This window comes from Hypanus sabinus, chromosome 11, assembly GCF_030144855.1.
Source record: "Hypanus sabinus isolate sHypSab1 chromosome 11, sHypSab1.hap1, whole genome shotgun sequence".
Classification (NCBI taxonomy): Eukaryota; Metazoa; Chordata; class Chondrichthyes; order Myliobatiformes; family Dasyatidae; genus Hypanus; species Hypanus sabinus.
In genome coordinates, this window is record NC_082716.1 from 68,717,494 (window position 1) to 68,744,952 (window position 27,459).

A 27,459-nucleotide genomic window follows, 5' to 3' on the forward strand; every position below is an offset into this window, starting at 1 on the left:
CAATGACCATAGTTTTACCTGTCTCAGTTTTAAAAGCTGGGCTTGGTAAACTGGTGCAATTCTCGTCCATTGCAAACACAGTTACACTGTACACCTGACCACATGAAAGTCCTGTGACCTCACAGTTTGCTTCTGTTGTATTGCATGAGTATCTGTCTCCTTCCATTCCTTCCGCAATGGCAGTGTAGACCACTGCCCCCTCACTCTGATCCCACCACACCGAAGTTATGTGTGTTGCACAGTCCAAATAAGCATTTACATTCTGGGGGCTGCAAGGAGCTGAAATTATTGGAGAAACAGGGTAGATAAAGGCACTGTCAGAATGTTATTGAAAAATCAAGTTTGGTTACAAAGAAGTAGCATCTGAAATTGATTAAAATAAATTCAATGTGATTATTGTCATTATAATAAATAGAAAAATATCAAAAACTGGAAAAAAACTGTTTTAATGAATAGTAAAATAATTTAAAATCAGATAGACTTACTGCCAATTGGGACTGACCGTCAACATGTTACCTTGAAGAATCTATACATTTTGATGAAGAAGCTGATTAAATATACAAAGGGACTGTAGTTAGTGTAAATTTTTTTCCAAATATTTGGTTATGTTTCTCAGAAGGAACATTCAGGAATATATATATATATATATATATATATATATATTTTGGTTACTCCAATAGAAATGAGTTGAATGTGGCCAATCCAGGAACAAAAAATGAATAGACCCTTGCTCTTAAATAGAGAAAATTTGTGAATGCAAAATACTAGATATTCTGAAAATCAAAACTTAAAACAGACAAATGAAGAAAGACTTGGCACTTGAGGGGAGGTAAAATGATCTAACATCTTGAATGGCTATGTATCATATGGATCCTCATAGCAATCTCTGTTATAGTAAAAGTGGATGGCAGTAATTACACAAAGCAACAGCTTGTTCAAGCAAGCAGGAGAGCATTGTGGTGGAGGACAGGAATTAATTAGACCTCTGGTTAAGGAAGAAATGAAGACCCAACAAGATCACCTGATGGAGGATAGATATTAATAGATTGTATATGCATGGATGAACTGCCTTTGAATTTATCATAAGAACATAATAAAAAAAACATGATCAAAGATAAGAGTAGGCCACATGATTCCTCAAGGGTATTCAACCTATTCAAAAGTTCCTGGCTAAATCTGTATATCAAGTCCCAATTCCCACACTCCCCCATAACCCTTGATGTTCTTGAATCCTTGATTCAAACATCTATCAGTCAGTCTTGAATACACTCAATAGACTGAGTATTCACAGTTCTGTGGTACAGATCCTCTTAAATGAAGTTTATCCTCATCTCAATTCCTTGAGATTTGTCCCATTTCCGGACTCTCTGATCTTAGGAAATAACCTTTCAGCTTTACCCTGTTAAATCCTCCGAAGAAATTAAAGACAGAAAAGGATTGAATGTACTAGAAATAAAGCATACACTTGCTTCAAAGAGGTGCATGGAGAGTCATAACATGATACTGTAAGTGCTGGCCCAGGGCAACTAGACTGGACATCACATACATAGTGAGCAAGAATTTAACTCTGGCATCATTCAATGTGAATGCTTTCTGCATGATTGCTAACAGGTAATATATCTGAGTGAGGCTCTCAAAATCTGCTAACACAAAGACACGGTGACATTTGGATAATCAACAAAACATGTCACTCTTATTAAAATCAGGAACAAATCATTGAACAGCTGATTACATATCAAAGTACCAAAGCAAATATTTATCAATGCTTTAGGCTGTGCTCATGATGTCCTTTAGATCAGGAATTCCCAACCTTTTTTTTTGTGCTCCATTAACGAGTGGTCCATGGATCCCAGGTTGGGAACCCTTGCTTTAGAGTCCTAGGGTGCTACAACACAGAAACAGGCCCTTCATCCAATCTAGTCCCTGCCGAGCTGCCATTCTGTCTAGTACCATCAATCCACGCCTGGACCACAGTCCTTCATCCCATCTCTCATCCCATCCAAAATTCCCTTAAGTATTGCAATCAAGCCTGCATCCACCACTTCCAATGGTAACTCATCCAAACGCTCTCACCACCCTTTGAGTGCAGAAGCTCTCCCTTAAGTTGCCCTTAGGTATTTCATCTTTCACCCTTAACCTATGACCTCTAGTTCTATCCCCACCCAACTTCTGTGGAAAAAGCCTGTTGGCTATCTGGACCCTTCATACTTTTCTATACCTCGATCAAATCTCCCCTCATGCATGGGAAAATTAGTAAATGAAAAACAAAGAAAGGCACAGAACTGTAAACAGGATAAATCTGTGAGATTCATTTTGTGCTGTTCTGTTGGCACACACATAATGAATGTAGTCTCTTCAGTTCTGTGCTTATGTCATAGCATCAACTGACCTAAGGGAAATGACGCATCAATCACATAAATGAAATTAGATATTGAGACATGAGTACAAAGCCTGTAGCTATAAGAATATCAACTCTCTCATCACTTATGATTTTGGTTTCTTGTTTGGGGTGTTAACTGGAAAGGGAAATGGACATTTTTCAGAATAACTACTGGATGGAGAAAAGTGATTTGATCAGAAGAGATTGAACCGATGACATTCAGCTTATAGCATTAGCTATAAGCATTCAGCTTACCAAGTTAAATAGCTTCTGTACTATATAAATAAATAAATCTTGGTGATTTTCTAGAATGCAATATGCCACAGGTCAGTAAAACAATGAGTTACCTGTCTGAATGTCAACCACTGAGCTCAGAGAATGGCTGCAAGTGCTGTGGGATGCTACAACGTACACAGAATATAACTGGCCACAAAGTAACAGGGGTGTTGTACATGATGTTCCCGATGTTCTACATGATACAATGCTCCCATCAGCTTCTTCTGCAACGGCAGTGTACCACAGTGCTCCTTTACTGTGGTCCCACAGAACCAGCGCTGTATTGAGGTTACAATCCAGTTGTACTGTGACATTCTGTGGCTCACAGGGGACTGAAAATAAGATGGGAAAATGAAAATTAAAATGGATGTCAGAAACTAATACTTGCCTATTTTGAAATTCAGCATGGACAATTTAACTTACAAAAAAAATCTCCATTACAATATGTTGCTTTAACAGAAGTCAGAAGTAAACAAAAAATTGGAAATCTGAAGTGCACTAATTGATTGCAATTGAATAGAAAAATATTTGAATGTGCTTGTAATGCAGCATTACTTCTGCATCAAACTAGTCTTTGAGCTGACTGTTCTATTTTTATTATTATGTTGTAACAATAGTGCAATTGAATAAATTTATTTATATTTATTGGAAGTTCACTACTGATGACACTAATCTACCGAAATTGGTAGAGGGATCAATGATGCTCTCATACAGAAGCAGTAGGGGTCTGGAAGTCCTGCCTAGTGGAGAGGTACAAGTAAAAACCCTCATCGCATTTTAACATTACTTGAGCTGCTGGATCTAGTGTGGAAGGTGATGATCCAAATGTGATGAGTTGAACAGTCTCCCACTGTGTCATAAAGTTTCAATGCTCTTTTGATTCCTCTTGTGAATTGCTGGATAGGTACCTCACCCTCAGGCACAGCAATTTCCCTCAGCTGCACTAGACTCCTGATGTCCCACAGATCTAATTGTGTTCGAGGCTTCATTGCTACCGCTGCCCTCAAAGGGATGCCCATCGACAGTAACTACATCTCTGGCAGTGCATCCCGAAACCCTTAGTCCACATTGCCCTGATTGGCCTGTCAAATCCACTTCAGCTTCTTCTACATTCACTGAAGAGTAGCAATTGAAATTAATTACATTTTTTAAACACAGAAATTATTTAAAGCAATTAAAATTAAACTATACTTAGTCATAATCTATTTAACACATATATCAACTAAAACATTCACATTAATTAAAATAACAAGCTAAAAATAAAGGACTCTTTGGCTTTATTTGGGAGGTATAGATCACTGGCATTTATTCCCTGTACGTAGTTATGCACCGAGATGTTTTTGGTGGTCTATTCTGAAGAACAATTAAGTGTCAAGTATATTGGTCTGGGATAGGAGTCACAAAGGGACTAAACCAGATTAGGATCAAAGGCATTCTTCACTAGAGGACATTACTGAACCTGGTGAGAGTTTAGGGTATCTCAGCAGCTCTACAGTTACTTTTGAAATTCTCATACAGCGATGCATTTGAACCTGCATTCTCACAGACATGATTCCATGGTCCTGTACACTCTCTGATAGTTTGTTAAATTGGTTTGTGTTCACAAGAGATTCATGTAGTGCAAGAAAATTATTTGACAGCCCTGATCCTGATCTTAACCAGTACGTTTACACAATTAGGAAGTAAATTTCTTTCAATATAGTTGAAGGTTGTAATAGCTGCCCAACTAGTTGCTCTGAATTAATCAGGAGATGCAGGAGCCTGAAGATCGAGCCTCAATGATTCAGGAACTGTTCCAATCCCTCACCATCAAATTTCTGAATGGCCCACAAACAATACCTTATTGTTCCTTTTATTTGCATTATTGAGTCATTTTCATGATTTATAGTAATTTTATATCTTTGCACTGTACAAAACAACCAATTTCAAGTCATATAAGAAAATGAAAATAAATCTGATTCTGATTCTCAAAAGGTGAGGTCTGCTGGTAATCTTGCAATAGTATTATGTAAGCAATGTCAGGATATTGGTGTATTTGTGAAAGAAAAAGGATACTTGCTCAAGTAAGGATTGATGAGAGGAGTGTTCAGTAGTGAGTATTTTTATTATATTATTGTTACTTTTTAACTTAGGGCTACAAGACACCAGTGGAAGAAGTTATTGAGCTAACTAGTGGGTATCATTGTAGAGAAGAATTGAATTATCTTTAACTGGCATTTAGCTTCCTGACCAAGGTCTCCTAGCTTAGTTAAGATACCACAACTGCCAGTCGATTTGAGATTACCGAAGTTAATTGGGCCAAGGGTGGAAGTGAAATCTACCTGGACCTAATCCTTGAACTACAGGGAGAATCCAACTGATGAAGCAACAGAAGAACTCTGCACTTTGCATTCTCTGCCCGCTGTTCTGGTGAAATACCGTATGTATTTCAGAGTCTCAAGGAACAAGCCTAGTGTGTCAAACAAATAATTAATGGATTCCCCTTAAATCCATTATTAACTGGGTGAAAAAGTTCTCCAAGAAGATGAAAACTTTGAAACTTTCTCTCTGAAAGCTATCTTACTCAATTTTAAGAAAGCATTTTAACTATATGTACGCTAACCAACTCTGACCATCACCGCTATTCCACTGACATTTCCCTGGCAGAATAATCTATTTATTCTGTTGGTAATTTGGATATTCTTCCAACTTTGACACAATTTAATTTCAATCATTTAAACAATGAACCATCCAGATCTTGTCAAAGTATGACATTAATTCAGCAAAATATATATTTTGAAAACCACCTGAATAGAATCTGATGCTGCGACTTGGTGTGCTATCACATGAGTAGCCTTGGGCGGTTACAGTGATAGTGTATCGCTGTCCACACTCTAAATTATATATTTTACAGTTTCCATTGGTACTGGAGCAGTGCTGTGTGTGGCCATTGCCTCTCTCTGCAGTTGCCATATACGATAATGTTCCACCATACTGACTCCATGAAACCACTGCCGTTCCAGATCCACAATTCAAATGGGCTTTGACATCCTCTGGTGTACACGGTGCTGAAAAATACAACAGTAACCATTGGTTGCACAATTTCTATTACAGAAATATAGTTACTCCTGAAATGAATGATTGTTACAATTTACAGTTTGTAAACTTGAACTGAATTGGAACACTGGTCCCTCCAGTGTTCAAACAGCTATCACAATTAGCCTTGAATACATTCAACAAATGAGTACTCACAGCTCTCTGAGGGAGAGGAGTCCGAAGCAGAAATTAACAACTTATCTGCACAAAGAAATTTTACCCTATCTCGGGCTAAGGCCTCACCCTGAGATCCCTACACCCACATCCATGCTCCCTAATTCTCCAGATGGAAGAAAATCCCATTGGCATCTGCCCCGTGAAGCCCGCTCAGAATTTTGTAGGATTCGTTAAGATCACCACTCATTCTTCTGACTCTCGATCGGTGGATGATCGTCTCAGGAAACAGAACAGTAAACCTGTGTGCAGCAGTCCGGGGTACGTATAGCCTTCTTTAGGTGCAGAGTCCAAAACTGCATACAAATCTTTGGCAAAGCCCTGAAGGATCTCAGACTTCATAACCTTTCTACTTAAATCTCCTTGCAACCAAAGACAATGTACTAAACGCTTCCTAAATGTTCGCTGCAACAGCATGTTTACTTTCTGATCTTGTTTACTAGTTTCTCACCTTTTATTAGATATTAAGTCTGGATTACTATTCTTCCTGCAATGATCTCACATTTGTCTAAATGTACACCATCTGCCACCTTCTTTCCTAAGCAGTTAACAAGTCAATATCCCTTAGCAGACTCTTGTTATTGTAGTCAGAGCAATACAGCGTGAACAAATGTTCTTCAGCCCAATGAATTCATGCCAACCAACTGATCTCAACTTACTTCATTCAGCCCATATCCCTCAAAACCTTCCCCTCTGTGTACCTATCCAAGTGCCCTTTAAATGATACAATTTTATCTGCCTCGACCACTGATCTGGCAGCTTGTTCCATATATCACCACCGAGCTTGGCCATCTCTCCCTATAATCCAGGACCACTAGGCCTGGGAGCACCCTTGTTAATCCCCCTTACAGATTTCCTTTGGCTATGTACATTGGTCCCAGCATGGACACCACATCACACTGCCTCTGGCATCTCCCCTCCTGGACGAGCCCATGGCATGAGGCTGAGTCTTCTCTACAACTGAGGCTATGTGGCTCCCTGCTGTCTGTCTTGTCCACAAACAAGCGGGCTGAAAGGAAGAAAATCTCCTTTTCTCTCACTTTGAACTCTCATCCTTGGGTTTAAATACAAAGGACTGGGAAGAACCTTAGGTTGTGGTGCAGTCATCGTGACTTCACTCATGTCATTGAAGAGGAAAGGCTGCCAAGGTGTCAAGTAATCTACAGCTCTTTTTTTAATTAATCAGTTGTGAGGTCGAAGCTTTGAATCTTTTATCAATGCTTTCATATTTTTAACATTAATGTTCTGACATAGTTTAATTGCAATTGATATTGTTCCTTTACAGTATGCTTCTTAATATGGAAGATTGAAGAGCCACCACAACTTAACCCTACAACAACCCAGGGTCATGCCATATCAATGACATTCCCTTTGTCCCATCCAATGCTCCGATTACTTCCAGCAAGATGACAGCATTCTCGGATGTAGTAGCCTCTCTGGGGCAACCAAAGGAGTTTTTGTCTTTTTAAATGTCTTTTTTATGAATGCAAGAAAATGCTGAACATTGAAACTTTCAAGGGCTGCAGGTCGACCTCATTAGCGAGCTGCTTGTTGGGGGATGAGCTGGAAGACTTGCTACCTGCTATAGAAAGGCAACAGGGTCAGTGCATAAAGACGGCATGCTGTCTAACAGTGACTGATTGTCATGGACATCTTTCTTACAATCGTAGGACATTGGTAACTTAAAATACCTTTACTGCAGGTCTGATTCAGTTGCTCATCGATGAGACAGATGACTGTAGCGAGGACTCGGCCTCATGCCGTGGGCTTGCCTGTTGCAGCTGTCCAGGAGAGGAGAAGCTAGAGGCGGAGTGACGCAATGTCCCTGCTGGATTAGGGGCTGGCCCCTCCCATCAGTGCTGCCCTCCAGTGTTCACTCGGTGAAAGACAAGCTGGATTGTGCACGTGCATATGCTTGTCTGCGGACTGCCGAGAACAACTTGTTCTTGCCAATAACACCATGCACCATCAGTTTACAGACCATGTCACTCGGACTTGGGTTACTGTATATATTTTCTGTGTGTGACTACAGGTTTACTGTGATCTTATATGTGCTATATGTGCCTTGAGCTGTGTGTGACTGTTGACACTGTGTTTTGCACCTTGAACCCGGAGGAATGCTATTTCATTTGGCTGCATTCACGGGTATTCATGCAAGGTTGAATGATAATTAAACTTGAACTTACATCTTCTCTGAAATATTACTTTGAGTATAAATACTTCTGACAATTATTTAGTCCAAAGCATAAAGCTTAAATTAATCTTTCTTTTTTGAGTATTTCTGTGGGCAAGTCTTCTTCTGGCCCTGTCATATTGGAATTTACATCTGGTTGACTTATTACTGTGCTGGGCCATGTATACAGGAATTAGTACACTGTTTATCGAGGACATTCTCGCTGAGGGTTGCACACAAGTGTAGATTTAATGGACAGGTACAATGTAAGCACAGGTACATTATCACTGCTTGAAAATTGTGAGCCGTTGAACACCATCTGTGTAAAGTACAGATTACATACCAAATGTCTTTGGAAAATCCTTGCCCAAATGGTGTACATCTTAAAGTACAATAATCAAACATTTCTATTACCTGACTGGATTTCAAAAGGATCACTTTGTTCACTGTTACATTTCCCATTCATCGCCTCCACAGATACATTGTAGCTGTGCCCACAATGCAGTTGTTTAATTTCACACTGTGTAGTTGATGTATTACACCAGTAAACTTCTCCATTCTGATTTATCGCTGTCGCAATGTAAGATATTGCACCCTCACTCTTACTCCAGGAAAGAGTGGCTGAATTAACTTTGCAATTTATACTTGCCGTGACGTTGGTGGGAAGACATGGTGCTACATGGAAAAAAAAGGCACAAAGATATTTTACATGGCAAAGTAATTTCATTGCTCAAATTAACATTAATGGTATATTATAACTTTAGATCTCCCATGTTTCAGATTTTCCCATCATAAATCTCTATGTTCTCAGTTATAATTAAGGCTTCATTTTTTCCCAGCATTTATTATAGAAATATAACTATTTTAGTTGGTCTTGGAGATTTCTTTTTTTAACTTTTGGCAAAATCTATTAATTTTAGATGTTGAAAATTTTTGGATAGAAATACTTTGACTTTCAGTCTTTTATAGACTACAGAGGCTTCTGTAGAATGTGCTGAGAATTTTTTCAGGTAATGTTGTTGCAACAAGGTAATTCCATGTTTGCACATTTTCCATTTAGACCAAAACTATATTCTTCCCATAATCGTTTTCATTGCGAAAGTACCGAAAGAAGGATTCTTACAGGCAGATCACCGTATATTGCTGGGCACTTTTTAAACGCACCATTCTGGCAATGTATCACAGATTATTTAGAAAGACCCCTTGCAAATATTTGCTGCAGAGCTGACATACGTGAGGCAGAGGTCTTTCTGTGGGACTCTATCGTAAAACAGTTCACCAACAGGTCCATCTACTTAACTCAGTGCAGCCCACCCTATTACCAAAATAAATGTATAAGTGAAGTCCTTCTCTTTACATTTTAGTGCCTGTTAGCAAATCTCTAATGCTCAGGAGGATTCGGCTGGAGCCATTTTAGTTTTATGTGAAGCCATTCTAAAATCCAACATGTGGCTTTATTGGTAACTGCAAGGATGACTGCTCTGCAGGGTTTACATACCAATTCAGCGTTTCCCTTAATTCTTTTGTCACCAAAATTTTAAATTTAATTGTTTTATTTCTTTCAGTGTACTATTTTTTGAGGGGTGTGTTGTTACTTTTTCAGCTTTATCCACAATATCATGCCACACAGATTGCCACATCCTATCAACTAAAAGGATTAGTCGGCATTCTACAAACTTACTTTAAAAGATACATGCAACATTCAGATGGCAGAATTTAAATTCTGCTTTTACAATCAGGTTTATTTTAAATGACAAGAGCCTCTGTCACCACTGCTGGAATTACATTTTCCAGTCTGCAGCTGGAACACGACCGTTTTCAGTCTTTTATTTCTTAACCCTCAATGGGTGGAAACTCTAGACTTTTTCAATTTTACAAATTGGTCCAAATTTTTCTGCTAAATCACTTATTTTTAGTATTCTTTTGAAATAACTTTTTAAAATATCTTTAAAAATCATAATTATTTTTTTAAAAAGTATTCTTTAAAATTTTTCAGAGGCTTTTTCCCAGGGCTGAAATGGCTAGCATGAGAGGGCACAGGTTTAAGGTGCTTGGGAGTAGGTACAGAGGAGATGTCAGGGGTAGGTTTTTAACGCAGAGAGTGGTGAGTGTGTGGTATGGGCTGCCAGCGACAGTGGTGGAGGCAGATATGAAAGGGTCTTTTAAGAGACCCCTGGATAGGTACAGGAGCTTAGAAAAATAGAGGGCTATGGATAACCCTAGGTAATTTCTAAAGTAAGTACATATTTGGTACAGCATTGTGGGCTGAAGGGCCTCTATTGTGTTGTAGGTTTTCTATGTTTCTAAAACCAATATTAGCAAGAGCACCAGTGAAGTTTATACTTGGTTAATAAAAATGTCATGTTACAGGCCCGGTAATCTAGTTTGGGCCGGGATTAGTATTCCATAGGAGGTAAATTTAAATAGGGCAGATTGGCAATTTAAATTCATTTTAAAGCAAACTAGGTAAATAATAACCAAAATTTCTGGCAAAAAAAGCTTCTTTGAACCTATCAACATATTGTATGCAAACAGTTTACTAATAGAAATTTGCTGGCCTTTTGCACTTTGATTCCAGCTCAGCACAAAAATGGTTGACTCCTTCCTGACTGACAAGGTCATGGAACTGGTGCTTGAGTTGGATGCACTCAAGACCGTCCAGGAGACTGAAAACCTCACAGATGAAACTATTACTGAGGTGATCACACCTGGAGTGTGATCGTAGATGGGGAAGTAAGGTGAATAAACAGTCAATGGAGAGCTGTCCTGTGGCCATTCTCCTCAGCACCAAGTATCCCCCTTTAGATACTTCTGGGGGTTGGGGGAATGATCTACCTGAGCACAGCAGCAGTAGACAGGCCAGTGGCACTGTGGCCGGCTCTGAGGCTCAGCAGGGAAGGGTAAAATCAGGCAGAGCTGTAACGATAGAAGACTTGATAGATGGGGAGACGGACAGGAGATCCTGTGCCTGAGGAAGAGATGTGTTGTCCCCAAGGGGCTAGGGTCCAGGATGCTCAGGACCACTGCAGGGTATTCTCAAAGAGGTAAAGTGAGTAGCAATGACCCCTCTAAGGTGTGCGCATGTGCACGCACACACATCTTTTGCTACCAGCACACAAAGGAATTCAAACTGTGCACGAAAGGTTGTCATCCTCTACCTCATTGGCATGTTTAACGTATTTCACAATCACATTTCCTTTTCTGGTTTCTGATGTGGACAGCGTTGATAATGTGGAGTTCGCAATGATTTGTCTGCAGATTTTAAAACGGGCTTCTTTATACTGTTTTTATTGAATAAATTATTCATTCCACACATGTTGTTGTCACTGGACAGAAGAACTGCACAGCACAAGACTTTTGTGCACACTGGTCATTACAAATTAGGGGGAACATTGGTTTGCTCATGGTGCCTACTTACATCATAACATAGGTAGAAAGGGGGAAGAGTATCTGGATTACTCCAGTGCCATGTGCTAGTCAGGGCAGGAGTACTGTGATGGTGCAGATGAATGAGCGGCCGAGGAACTGGTGCAGGAGGCAGGGTTTCAGTTTCTTGAATGATTGGAACCTCTTCTGGGGCAGGGGTGACCTGTACAAGAGGGATGGGTTGCACCTAAACTGGCCAGGGAGGGGAGGGCAGTTTGCTAGTCGGGAGACTTTAAACCAGGTTGGCAGGGGGATGGGAACCAGAGCACCAGCTTAGAAAGTGAAAGGATGGAGAGGAAGATAGATGTCAGTGCCAGTGAAAACGGACAGGAGCAACACTTGAAGTGTGTGTATTTTAATGCTAGGAGCATTGTGACTAAAGCTGATGAACTTAGAGCATGGATTAGTACATAAAGCTGTGTGGCTATTACAGAGACTTTTTGTTGAGAGAAGGACAGATATCGGTGCTTAATGTCCCAGGTTTTCAATGTTTTAGAAAAGAGAGAAAGTGGTAAAAGGGGAGGGGGAAGTTGTACTATTAATCAGGGACAAAGTTACAGCTGCATCCAGAGGGGATATAATGGTGGGCTTATCCACTGAGTCTATATATGTAGAACTCAAAAATAGGAAAGGTGCAATCACTCTGATTGGATTGTACTACAAACACCCACTTCCCATAGCCTCTGGGACACTGAGGGACAGATATGCAGGCAGATTAAGGAAGGATGTAAAAATAATAGGGTTTTTGTTATGGGGGAGCTTCAGCTTCCTGAATATAAAACGAGGACCTTCTGAGTGCCAGTGGTTTAGATGGGGAAGAATTTGTTCAGTGTGTTCAGGAAGGTTTCTTAAATCAATATGTACATAATCCAACAAAAGGAGGATCTGTACTGGATCTGCTGTTGGGTAATGAGCCTGGCCAGCTGACTGACCTTACAGTGGATGCACAGTTAGGGAACAGTGACCACAACTCCTGAAGTTTTAAGGTAGCTATACATAAGGATAAGTATGGACCTTCTGGGTGAATATTAAACTGGAGCAGTGTGAATTATGAGAGCATTAGGTAGGAACTAAGGAGGGTTAACTGGGAACAGTTTTTTTTCTGGCAAGTCCACCCAACATGTGGAGGGTGTTTAAAGACCAACTGCACAGAGTTCAGGACAGGTATGTTCCAGTCAGAGGGATGGGCAAGGATGTGAAGATAAGAGAACCTTGGATGTCAAGAGAGGTGATGAATTTAGTCAAGAAGGAAAAGCAAATGTATCAGAATCAGGTATAATATCACTTGGCATACGTTATTATATTTATTGTTTTGTGGCAGCAGTACAATGCAACTCATAGTAATAAAACTATAAATTACAGCAAGTATATATAAAAGTAAATTAAATAAATAGTGCAAAAAGAGAGGGAAAACTGGTGTTCATGGGTTCATTGTCCATCCAGAAATCCAATGGCAGAGGGGAAGAATCTGCTCCGGAAACGTTGAGTATGTGTCTTCAGGCTCCTGTACCTCCCCTTTGATGGTAGCAATGAGAAGAGGGCATGTCCTGGGTGACAGGGCCCTTAACAATGGATGCTGCCTTTTTGAGGCATCGCCTTTTGAAGGTGAACTCGATGCTGGGGAGGCTGGTGCACATGATGGAGCTGACTGAGTTTACAACTTTCTGCAGCTTTTCCAATCCTGTGCAGTGGTCCCTCCATACCAGACGGTGATGCAACCAGTAAGAATGCTCTCCACGGTACATCTGCAGAAATCTGCAAGTGTCTTTGGTGACATACCAATTCTCCTCAAGTTCCTAATGAAATATACCCGATGCCATGCCTTCTTTGTAGTTGTATGTAAAGCTTAGGAACTTCAAATCGAACAGAGCCCTTGAGGATTATAGAAAAGTTAGAAGAAGAACAAAAGAAGGGAATTAAGAAAGACAGGAGGGGCCATGAAAACTCCTTGGCAAGTGAAATTAAAGACAATCTGAAGGCATTCTTTGCATACATCAGGAGCAAGAGGATAACTAGGGAGATGGTGGGAACACTCAGGGATAAAGAGGGAGCATTTGCTTGGATGCAAAGAATGGGGGGTGAGGTCCTTAATGAGACTTTACATCAGTATTTACCCAGGAGAAGGATAGGGAGATCAGTGCCATGAGTATTAATATGCCAGGGCTTTTTAAAGTAAACAAAGAGGTAGTACTACAGATTATCCCTAAAAAGACCCTGCCACGGCAAGGTCCTGGAAGACTGGTGAGCAGCTAATGTTGTTCCATTTTTCAAGAAATGAACCAGGGATAATCCTGGAAACTATAGACCTATGAGCCTCATATCAGTGTTAGGTAAAGTTACTGGAGAAAATTCTTAGGGATGGGATTTATGGGCATTTGGAAAACTAATTAGGGAGAGTCAGCATGTCTTTATGCAGGGCAAGTTGTGTCTTACTAATTTGATTGAGCATTTTGACAAGGTGACAAGGGTGATTGATGAAGGTAAAGCTGTGGATGTTGTCTGCACGGATTTTAGTAAGGTGTTTGACAAGTTCCCTCATGGGAAGCTCATCCTGAAAATTAAGATGCGCAGGGTCCATGGTCAATTGGCTATTTGGATTCAGAACTGGCTTGTCCACTGGAGACAAGGGGTAGTGGTCGAAGGGACTTATTCTAGCGGGAGGTCTGTGATTAGTGGTGTTCCGCAGGGATCTGTACTGCATTCATTGTCTATATATACTGCCTATAAAAAGTACTTACTCCCTCCTTGGAGATTTTCATGTTTTGTTGTTTTACATCATTGAATCAGTGGATTTAATTTGGCTTTTTTGGCCCTGATCAACAGAAAAGGACTCTTGTGTCAAAGTGAGGACAAATCTCTACAAAATGATATAAATTAATTACAAATATTAAATAACAAAGTAATTGATCGCATAACTACTCAGCCCCTTCAAGTCAGTATTTAGTAGGTCCACCTTTGGCTGCAATTACAGCCTGGAGTCTTTGTGGATCAGTTCTATCAGCTTTGCAAATCAGAACACGACAATTTTTCTCTGTTCTTCTTTGCAAAACTGCTCAAGCTCTGTCAGATTGCATGGGGATTGTGAGTGATCATCCCTATTCAAGTCCAGCCACAAATTCTCAGTTGGATTGAGGTCTGGATTCTGACTTGCCCACTCCAGGACATTAACTTTGTTGTTTTTAAGCTACTCCTGTGTAGCTTTGGCTTTATGATTGGGATCATTGTCTTGCTTGAAAGTAAATCATCTCCCAAGTCACAGTTCAGTTGCATCAGGTTTTCCTCCAGGATTTCCCTGTATTTTGCTGCATTCATTTTATCCTCTTCCTTCACAAGCCTTTCAGGGCCTGCTGCAGTGAAGCGTCCCCACAACATGATGCTGTCACCTTCGTGCTTCATGGTATGGATGGTGTGTTTTTGATTATGTGCGTGTTTGGCTTTTGCCAAAAATAGTGTTTCATCTAATGGTCAAAAAGGTCAATTTTGGTTTCATCAGACCATAGAATCTTCTTCCAGATGACATCAGAATCTTCTACATGCCTTCTAGCAAACTTTAGCTGAGATTTCATGTGAGTTGTTTTTTATAGTGGCTTTCTCTTTGCCACTCTCCCATGAGGCTGCAACTGGTGAAGCTCCTGGTCAACAGTTGTTGTATGCACAGTCTCTCTCATCTCAGCCACTGAAGCTTGTAACTCCTCCCTCACTAGTCCCCTTCTTACACGGTCACTCAGTTTTTGAGGACAACCTGCTCTAGGGAGTCCTATAGCTGTGCCATATTCTTTCCATTTGTAGATGATCGACTTAATTGTACTCCCAGTGATATTCAGTGACTTGGAAATTTTCTTGTATCCATCTCCTGACTTGTGCTTTTCAAAAACCTTTTCACGGAATTGCTTGGAGTGTTCTTTTGTCTTCATGGTAGTTTTTGCCGGGATACTGACTCACCAGCAGATGGAACTTCCAGATACAAGTGCATTCTTATGACAATCAATTGAAGCAATTTGACTGAACACAGGTCTCCAAAAACGGATCTCCATTTAACTAATGATGTGACTTCTAAAATCAATTGGCTGTACCAGTGATGATTTGGTGTGTCATATTAAAGGGGGTGAATACTTATGCAACTAATTATACTGTGCTTTATGCTTGTAATTAATTTTGATCACTTGGTAGAGATCTGTTTTCACTTTGACACAAGAGTCTTTTTCTGTTGATCAGCATCAAAACAAAAACAAATTAAATCCACTGTGATTCAATGTTGTAAAAGAATAAAGCATGAACACTTCTGGGGGGTGAACAGGGTTGAATAAACACTGTAAATGTCTTGGATGAAACTCTGGATGGATGGGTGGGTTAGTAAGTTTGCAGATGATACAAAGATTAGAGGTGTAATGGATAGTGTAGATGGCTGGCAAATAATACAGCAGAATATCGATCATTGCAGACGTGGGCTGGGAAATGGCAGATGGAGTTTAACCCAGCAAATGGGAAGAGTGGCACTTTGGCAGGTCAAATACAAAGAGACAGTACTCTGTGAAGGGCAGAGTTCACAAGCAGAAGGATCTAAGTGTCCGAGACCAGAGTTCCTTGGAAGTATCTCCACAGGTTCAGAAGCCATGTGGTATGCATTCCTTTATTAGATGAGGCATTGAGTTTAAAGGTCAGGAAGTTACATTGCAGCTGTATAAAACTCTAGTTGGGCCACATCTGGAGTATTTCATACAGTTCTGGTCGCCTCATTACAAGAAGGATGTCAAGGCTTTGGAGAGGATGCAGAAGAGGTTTCCAGGAAGCTTATGTGTTTGAAAAAATTTGAGTTGTTTCCTCTGGAGCGGCAGAGGCTGAGAAGAAATCCGATAAAGATTATGAGAGGCAGAGATAGAGTAGACCAATGGTATCTTTTTCCCAGGGCTGAAATATCCAATATGAGAAGGCATACATTTAAGGTGAAAGGTGGTAATTTTAGAGATGTGAGGGGCAGGTTTTTTTAAACGCAGAGAGTGGTGGTCACCTGGAATGCCCTGCCTGGGGAGGGTGGTAGAGGCAGATTCATTAGGGAATTCTAAGACACGTTTACATAGGCACATGAAATTAATGTGCAGAAAATGGTAGGATATGGACACTGTGTGGCAGAAAAATTAGTTTAGTTAGCCATTTGACTGCTAACTTAATTGGTTCATCACAACATTGTGGGACGAAGGGCCTGTTCTTTGTTCTTTCCTATCCCTAAAGTGGCTTGGAGCACCATTGTCTCAATTCATCAAACTTTTCCTGCTGTAGCTAAAACCCAATACCACCTTCTAGAGAAAAATAAGGATGACAATAAATACCAGCCTTGTTCAAACCCTAATGAATGGAAACTGGACTGTGATCAATCTGAAAACTGTCCAGATCATGTTTAATTTTGTGTTTAATTTCTCAATGTGTCACCCAGACACCATCATCACAATAAATAATTCCCTGGCTGATGGATTAAAATATTGATGCAGGTATACATTTAAGATGCATATCATTTCTTGCTATCTCTGCTTTTAGTTGGAAAAAGATTTACACAGAAGTAATAACTGCTTGCTTCAATGAGCGAATTGAGTATTAAAAGCCGGCATCAATAATGGGGATACAAGGGAATTACTGTTAAAGGTCACCTTTGCACTGATGTACTTTAAGGGAGGAAATTAGCTGATTATCTGAGTATCTGATGTGGCCTCAGAGCCACTCTGAACGAGTTCGGTGGCACTAAGTGCAGGCCTGTGAAACCGACATATTACATTTATGCATTATAATTAAAACAGCAGAGACACTGAACAGGTACGTAGATACTGAGATATCATCTTACTGATGGTGAATTTGTTACCTGTGTGAACAATGGAGCTGGAATTCATTGCACTCTCACACATCTCATTAGCAGCTTTGACATGGAAACGATATGCTTGGCCACAATAAAGCTCTTGAACCTCACAGAATATGTCACTTGAATTGCATGCAATGTGGTGTCCAGTGCTTCCTTCTGCCATTGCTGTGTACGACGTTGCCCCATCACTGTGACCCCACTGAATCAATGCTTTGTTTTTATCACAGGCCACATTAGCCTCAACATCCTGTGGAACACATGGTGCTATTGACATGAGGGAGAGCAAAAAAACATTGTAAATTATGAACTGTTTGATAGATCTGTGACAGATGAATCTCATCAATGTCATCCAAGTTCAATGATGATTAATTCTTCCTTACCTAAACAAGCAGAATTATTCTACCTAACAAGCATCCATTTCAACTACGTCAGAAGGCTGCTTGTAGATAATTTACAATATTTACCCATCAACAGCAGCAAATGAATTCCAAAAACTCTGGAGCTTAAAACTCTGGGCTAGTTTTCAGTCACGTTCCACAAAGAGGCAAATTCGAGTGCGATAACTTAAGTTCACTTTTAGTAACTGTGGAATCTTCAATTTTAGCATCATCTGTTTCCTGTACTTCCAGTTTGCAAACTCCAGTGCAATGACTTGAAATAATTTTAAATAAAATGACACCAAATGGAAGTGAAATAAGTGTACCTTCTCACCATCACGAATGTTGTTTTGCTACCTTTACTGTCTATTTAGTGCATCCATTGTGTCATGTTTGATACTTAATTATTTCAATAAAATATTAAATATCTTCCGAAAGTGCGTGATAGTGAGACCTGGCTCTTGGGAAGGAAAACTATATTTTCTTCAGCTCCTTTTCAATGAGGTTCATGTAGCACAATAATCTGATGTAATGGATGGCCCATAATTAAGTAACAGCCCATTTATTATCAAATTTGTTGTATGCTCAGACATTCCCTTTCTATGCCACTTAAACATGCTTGAAGTCACCTAACCTTACATCAGAGAGAGAGCATCATTTTCTGTGGTCTCCGTCCTTTCTGCATCACCAACAATAAGGAATTTGCAGCTCCAGGGCCCAAGACATAGAAAATCGACTTATAATAGCAAATCATTACCCCCCCTCTATCAGACAACACAGATTGTGATTCAATAACCACGTTGTCTTTTTACATTTTTTTAAAAATCACTGAATTTGTCAAGCAGCAATGCCTTCCTATGCTTCACTTCTGTTCAAGTATAAATGCACCCTTTCATTCCTGCTACATAAACACTCCTCTGACTTTGGACATAAATAAGTGAATGTAGAACATTCCACACTTTCAGAAAGTTGCCCCCACCTGTTTGAAATTGAACAGTGTAACTACTGTTGCTTCTGCAGTTGCCAGCCGTCGCCTCTACAGTTACTTCATACATCTGCCCACACCGCAGTTCAGGCAGATCACAATGATCCTCAGTTGTATTACATTGCGATGTATGGCCATGATGCGCTTGTGCCGTTGCAGTGTACAATTCTGCCCCCTCACTCTGATCCCAAGTCACCAGCGCCACATTATCTTCACACTGTACAGCTGCTTCAACTGACTCAGGAGCACAAGGGGCTTGGGAAACAAAAAAACATTAATTAATATTGTCACCTATTTTACTGAACCTTGTCTTCATGCAGAATTCCAGCTTCTGGTTAATTGATCACATCTGATTGAAATAATATTTGTAAAATATGTCATTAAGGACAAATGTTGGCAAAGGAATAACATGATTTATTTCCAAGGTGTTGGATTTCAACAGATACTCCTCTCTTTGCTTTCCTTTCTACTTTACTTCGTTGTACAGCTGTAACAATTCCACATTATGTTCTTTTACAGTAAACTCTATTTAACTGTTCTGGACAAGTATATAAAGTGTATTTTAAGATTTTTGCAAATAATCAAATGCAGGAGGATTGTATGTTTGTAACATCATCCTTTGTGAAAATATAACTTAGAAATAAGCACCGAGATCTCTACAAGTGCAGATTATACTGTCGAAGAGTTACGTCTAAACTAGTATTTTTCCACTAAATATATATGTAATATATTATTTTTATATTCATTAAAACATGCCTAAGTCACCATTGTGTGTTTTCTGTTGGTCTCGTTGCCGAGCACATTACAGAAGTGAATATCTGAGCTAGTTTTTCCCTTCCTCGTCTGTATGATCCTAGTTTCTAAAACAGTCCTTGTCTGAATGGCTGAGTATCAGTACAAGGGTATACTTATTCACACAGTCAATACTGGAGCTGGCAACACATTTCCTTGAAGGTTATATTAATTTAGTTTCCAATTTTGAGCCAGATTTTCATATTGGATTAAATATCGAAAATTTGTTTTTGAAAGGTGCTATTCTTTGAAAGAAAATTGGAGGGCAATGTAAGAGGGAAGGGTTAGGATGATATAGGAGTAGGTTAAAGGATCAGCACAACATTGTGGGTTGAAGGGCCTGTACTGGTTTATGTTCTATATTTATCATAGACAGATCGGTACCAATATTAGAAGTAGTTACCTGTCTTCATCTGCTGGCTGTAACTCCCAGAGATGTTGCAGATGTCATTGAGTGCTAGAACAGTGACTGTGTATTTGCGGCCACATCGCACAGCCACTAGCTCACAACTACTGCCTGTTGTTGTACAATAATCCACGTGACCGTTAGTTGCTTCTGCGGTTGCCACGTACATCAGCGCGCCATCGCTGAGGTCCCACGATACTACTGCATATCTTGTCTCACAGTCAATGTAAGCTGTGACATTCTGAAGGCTGCAGGGTGCTGAAATGTGAACAGACAAAAAGAAGTTTGCAAAAAAAAGCAAGACAATTTGATTATAGTTTGATCCCAGACATATTCCAAAATGGTGTGTGATTTTACTTGAATGAATATGATTAATTAGCATGTTTTGTAAATTTGCATTGCAACTGAAAAGAAACAAGACTTTGCCACTGCCCGTAACTAAAACTACAATAGCACTATCTGTTTCACCCTGAGGGTAGTATCTTAGCATTTCTCCCTCTTTTGCTTCCCAATTCTGGTTTGTTCACTCTTCTCTATATTCATTCCTTTTCTAACTCCACCATGTGTGAACAGCAGAACTCGATTTCTGCCACTAAACCATGAAATGACTTGGCAAGTGCAGATAAATACAGGGCAGAGATTTGACATTTTATTACTGTTATTGATAATGCATTTACTTAAAACTATGTGAATATTTATCTAATTTCATTTCCTCCATATTTAACCAATATGGTTACAATCACCATGTACACCATTGTTGAGATTCAGCTGAACAATGTCAAAAACATACTTCCAATCAGATTTCTTTGCATTTTAATGTAGATGAAGCACAGAATCATTAATGTTGGTCAGTTCATTTTCATCACTATTCCTAAGCCTTATGCCTGGTAACATCCTTCACCCATCCACCCCTCCACATATTGGTTCTTCCATGTCTCCTTTCATAATTGTGGAGACAGAATATTGCAATAGAGAAATGGATGGGAAATACAAAACGGGAGAAGGAAATTTGAATCATCTTTGGATGCTAATCTACATTAATCAGTAGATTCCTTCATGTGTTGGAATTTTCACTGGCATGTTATGACAGAATATTGTTTACATTCTCCCTTTCAGTCCCAGCAGCTCATTGTGAGGAGATTAGTGAATTAGTAAATCATAATTAGATATACTTACATCTGTTTTTATAATCAAACAAAATTTAGAGTAAAGGCCTGATTCTGAACAAGTATAAGTTTCCATTCTGGAGTTGTCCTCCGACTCTTTACTCTGAGTGCTTGTCAGCTTCAAAGGTAATTAGATTATTTGAAAGGCCTTAAAACAAATCAATCACCCAATCCAATTTTTAGTGCTCATCTTCAATTTGGTCCCATTCTATTTAATTCTATTTGTATATCCAGGTTTCCTTTAAGTGCTATGTGTATCGAATAATACACATAACAGTGAGATCCACATCACAACCATACATTGTAACCAGGCTCCCCTTGAATTCCCTTGTGATTTGTTGGAGATTGTCTCAGATTTACTTGTTTGGTGCTAATATTACTGTGAATCAGAGGATGATAACAAGTGCCATAACTTGCAATTTAAATTGTAAGCATTTACATTGAGTCATACAAAACATGCCAATTACATGTATTGACAAGAGGAAATCTGCAGACGCTGGGAATCCAAGCAACGCACACAAAGTGCGGGAAAGGAGTACTGTTGAGGTTTTGGGTCTCAGCCCAAAACATTGACTGTACTTCTTTCCATAGATGCTGCCTGGTCTGCTGAGTTCCTTCAGCATTTTGTGTGAATCACATGTATTGACTTGCTTATTTCAACAAAGATACTAAAGTACAGAGTACCTGCTTGAATTTCAAAACTTGAACTTTGGATGCTGCTACAGGTTTCGTCCACAGCTATTACACTGATATTGTAGTGATGTCCACACCCTAGGCCTTTGATGGTGCAGGTGAGATTGGAGGTGGTACATGATACTGAGTGCCTATCCCCTCCCGCAGCGATCGCCATATATGATATGGCACCAGAACTATGCTCCCAGAGTACTGACACTGAATTAAGCTGGCAGTCTACAAATGCATTCACAATCTGAGGAGCACATGGTACTATGAGAGAAAGAGAGAAAAAGAAACATAATTGACAATTGATTCAAAGAACATTTATTGTCAAAGAGTGTATATATTCTACACCTTGAGATTTAGAACACAGAACAATACAGCACAGAACAGGCCCTTTGGCCCACAATGTTGTGCCAAACATTCCAAACCAGACCTTAGATCCACTCCCACTCATTTCAAATTCAAATGTTTCTCTCTAGCAAATCTCTACCTTGATTGTATTGTTTGTATGCCTTTGCAGAGAGGTCACTGGAGTACAATAGCATTCGTCTGCTGTTGAGACAATACTGTGAGGTGATTCTTCCTCAAGGCACCCTGGCCGTGCAATGGTTGACATTAGGGACTTCAAGGACAGAAAATCAAAGGGGCAAACCTGCACAGAGTCACCTTATTCCCATCTAGAACTGCAATATTTAAAGTGCACCCAGAAAACGGTTTGAAACCTGAGCTATTAATCCTTGTGATCTATATTTCCCAATTCACTGCAAAGGAAGATGCAGACCTAGCTTCCAAGATAACCCAATTAATTCATTCTTCGTGGTCAAAGTCTCACAGTAAAGATGTAGATTAAGTTCTTCTGAAACTTACAGTAGAATATGCTTTCTTCCCACCCTATGGTCAGCTGGTTTTTTTGTTTTGTGCATAATTGTGTGCCTCAGTTGACAGTAGGAATTGACTAACATGTGACTGAAGGATTTGTTAGTGCACTGAGGTATTGGGCAGCCAGGAGCCAAATTACATTTCCCACAAAGAAGTTCTGACAGTACACACTTCTGCGTATGCTCAATTCTTGCAAGAACAGGGTTGTCTACCAATCTCCACACACAGTACCACAGAGCCCCTGACAATACACATTCACAGTGGGACACCGAAAGAAGCAGAGTTCTCCTCGATACCTGGGAGCCACCTCTCAGTGAAGGCAGATATTGATGATGTTGATATTTGGTGTGTTTGCTTAGTGCCAGTAGTTTGCTCTGGCATGTAGTGCTCGCATTCAGTGCTTGCATTTATCATATTTGACATTTGGTAGTTCTCTCTTGCTGTGTTAATGTCTCGAATCCAACGGAAGTGAATGTTTCAAATAAGAAACAACATTTCTTCTTTTCAGGAATTGGTGGATTTACCCTATTTCCCTAGCAAACACATTTGAATACTGTGCGTATTGAATACTGTGGCTGAACGGAAATGTATTCATACGCTTAGTGGCCACTTTATTAGGCACAGGAGGAAGCTGCTAAAGTGGATACTGAGTGTACTTCTTGACATTTGTGGCTTTCTGCTGCGGTCACCCATCCACTGCAAGGTTTGAGGTGTTTTGAGTTCAGAGATGCTCTTCTACACACTACCATTGTAGTGTGGTTATCTGAGGTGCTGTTGCCTTCCTGCGATCTTCCGTGCTCCTCTAACCTCTCTCATTAACAAGGCATTTTTGCCCTCAGACCTGCTGTTCACTGGATTTTGTTTGTTTTATGCATGCTTCTCTGTGAACTCTGGAGACTGTTGTGTGTGAAAATCCCAGGAGATCAGAAGTTTCTGAGATACTCAGACCTAACCATCTGGCACCAGCAATCATTCCACGGTCAAATTCACTTAGATCACATTTCTTCCCAACTCTGATGATTAGTCTGAACAACAACTGAACCATTCAACCATGTTTCAATGAATTGCTGCCACATGATTGTCTGATTAAATATTTGCATTAATGAGCAGGTATACAGGTGTACCTGATAAAGTGGCCACTGAGTATAAGTGCACGTGTTATAATTCCTATAAAAACGACTCACTGGCTTCACCCATTGACACTGAAGAAACACTCCAAGGATCTTCTGTGAATGCTCTCACAATTAAGTTTCTAGCTCGACCGCTTCCCCTGTTCAACCAGTTAACGTAAATAAGAAGTTACATACCTGTGTGAAGCTGTAGACCAGAGGACTGTGAACTAATGCAGCCATTTTTTGTTGCCCTCACAGTTACTGTGTAGGAGTGGCCACATCGTAGCTGTGTGAATTCACACTTGGTGTCTTGTGTGTTGCAGAAGACTGTGTATCCATCACTGGTCTCTGCTAGTGCAATGTATGATGTTGCTTCTTCACTTCGTGACCACGATACCAAGAGACTGTTAAAGCGACAGTCGGGATAGCCAGAAATGATCATGGGAGGGCAAGGTGCTGTCAACGTAGGGGGAAGAAACACAGACTCTGGAGATATAACTGTGCAGTATCTCTTGATGATTTTAAATATGTCAGGTGTAAATCTATAGAAGCTTCTTAACAAAAATCTAGAAACAAATTATACCATGCAACATCAGTGATTCAGATTTCACAGTAAGGTTTAGGAGGAATGGTGCACCTGGTCATCTAGACTGAAGCTGCCCACAATGTTTTACGGGGCTTGAGAGCACAGATTTCCTCATGTGAATTTGTTCCTAATCTCAGGATTCTGAGGGATAAGGTGGATGTGCACTTGGAAAGACATGGGTTGATTAGCACAGCTTCATGCATGGGAGACTTATGAAGCTGAAGTTTCTGAAGAAGTAACCTTAGCATCAATGAGAGCTGAGCAGTAGATGAGGTCCATAAGGACCAGTGAGCTCTTTGATAATGCTCCGCATGCTAGGTAGGTGTTTTGGAAAGTTAGATCTCATGGGGTTCAGGAAGAACTAGCTAACTGGATAAAGAATTGGCTTGATAGTAGGAAGCAGAGGACAGAAGGTTGTTTTTCTAACCGGATACCCATGACTGATGGCCTTCACCAGGGTTCTGGGATAGGCCCATTATTGTTTGTCATCTATATCAATGACTTGGGTGAAAAAGTACAAGTAGTTAGTTAGCTTGCAGATGGCACTAAAATTGTTGGGGTTGTAGGCAGTGAGATACTTATCAGGAACTACAGAGGGATGCTGGTCAGTTGTGTACGTGGGCTAGGGAGCGGCAAATGCAGTTTAATTTAGGTAAGTGCAGGGTGTTGCCAAATGTGTTGTTCAATCACTGTACACCATGGAGCCACTAGAGACTCAGCCTGCTGATTCCACCAACAGGCCAACAAGGGGATTCCTGCGAGGTGCTTTAAATAATCCTGGTTTATCTGTGCACCAGCTGACACTGTCAGTTTTATACAGCACTCATCCTACAGCAAGTTCTCCGTCGTTGCTGAATTAAAAGTTAGGTTCAATCACAGAAAAGAATATCATTTGTTTTATTGCCAGGGTCAGGAGGGTCAAAAATGGTTGAGAGATGGACTGAGATTTTTCAATTAAACTGAAAGTCTTATTTAATATGTTTTCACGTGTTTTCAGTTCATGGGTTACTTATTTAATCTTGGAAACTCCTTGTCAATGTTCTATGTTCAAATTTTGGAAAATATCCTTAGCCTAGTAAGTTCAAATTGGCTGGAAAATTTTCAATGGTCCAAGAAAAGAGCACAATGTGATAAATTTGCCAAGAAAACTTCTAGTCTAGAATGCCGTACCTGTCTCAAGATCAACAGCTAGGCTTTGGATACTGCTGCACTTCTCATTAAAAGCAGTCACGGTGATTGAATAATTGTGGCCACATGGTAAATCCTGGAACGTGCAGTTAGGCTGTTGTGCTTTACAAGAGTAGATCACACCACTGCTCATCTGTGCTATTGCTGTGTATGCCAACACCCTGGCACCAGGACTCCAGTGCACTGAGGCATCATTTGTGGCACAATCCAAATGGACATTCACATTCTGTGGAACACAGGGTGCTTCACGTTCAGAGAGAGAGAGATGGAAGGAAAACAGAAATGGCAATTAAAGTGTGAATACTGGAACTTCTTAAGCACCAGTTCAGCTCTCCACATTCACCGCTAATTTTTTATTCATAAACAAGCAATGAAGATACATGGTTGCCTTTCACTGGAATTGTACCACAGCTACTAATGCAGTCACTGGACCTTAACGTCTGATTGTTATGGGGAACTCCGTTGGTACTGCTACAATCAGACGAGCATCCTGATCTTAACCAGAACAACTATGATATGTTTGACAAAATATGCTTTGCATTAACTAAGACAACAGTTATGCAATATTATCAGTACCTGTTTCAGTCTGCAAATGTGAGCCCTTGGAGTTTATGCACTCGGTGCTTGTAGCGCGTATGATTATGTTATACAACTGACCACATCGCAGGTTCGTGAACTGGCAGCTTGTTGATGTGGTGTTGAGTGAAACAACATGCCCATCCCTTCCTTCTGCAGTAACAACATGTGCTCCTGCTATGGCTCTGGCAGACCAGGACACCACAAGGGCATTATCGCCACAGTTCAAGTTTCCAGTCACATTCCATGGCTTGCAATCTGATATATTTCAACATGCAAAAGAAAAATGGTGCAGCTAAATCCAAGAAGTAATTACGAAATGTATTATCATTACTATTTGTCATTTATATCAATGATTTGGGTGAAAAAGTACAAGCAATAGTTAACATGCTTGCAGGTGGAACCAAAATTGTTGAGGTTGTAAGCAGTGAATATATTTATCAGGAATTACAGAGGGATGCTGATCAGTTGTGTAAGTGGGCTAAGGAACGGTAAATGGAGTTTAATTTAGATAAATGCAAGGTGTTGTTTAATCACTATACACTATGGAGCCATTAAAGAGTCAGACTATCAACAAATTTTAAGCTTTTCATTTATTTTTAGTGTGATAATACTGATACTATATTGAAAATAAGTATCATTGGAATACATTTCACTATTGCCTGATTGTTGGCAAATAATAGCATAAAATCTCTGAGATACAAACTGAATGGTAACACTTACCTAAGTTTGAAATATCTCCAAAAACCGTGGTCCGGTTACTCTCACACTTTTCATTGACTGCTTTCACAGTCACGGTGTAGTCTTGTCTGCACGGCAAATTTGTGATCTCACAGGAAGTTTGCTGCGTGTTACAACTGTATGACCAATCATTGGGATCTGTGACCGATGCCGTGTAGGAAATGGCCCCCGGGCTGGAATCCCACGACAGTGAAGCAGTGCTCGTGGCACAGTCCAGGTGGGCATCCACGTTCTGCGGAATGCATGGAGCTATAAAGAGAGGAGAAAACTAAAGCTTGATTTTAACTGCAACTAAAAAAGGTGACAAAGCTCAGCCTTCTAGTTAAAAAAATTAAAAACCAGCACATGCAAAACCAGAGAAAACCAACAAGGCTTGATTTGCTGTTGTTGCTTTGTCGCTTGCTATGTTCTGCATTGTTGTCTCCTGTGTTGTTGCGACGAGCATGGTGTATGTAAGCTACGTTGGCGTTGGAATGCGCAGGCGCATGATGTCAGCCAGTTGAGCACGAAAAGAAGGCAGCCATATCCAGTGGGCAGCGTTGGGAGCGGACAGCAGAGTGAAAGGGCTTTGGCTCAACGGGCTTCAACGGTAACAGGACGAGGTGAGGCAGTTGTTGACTG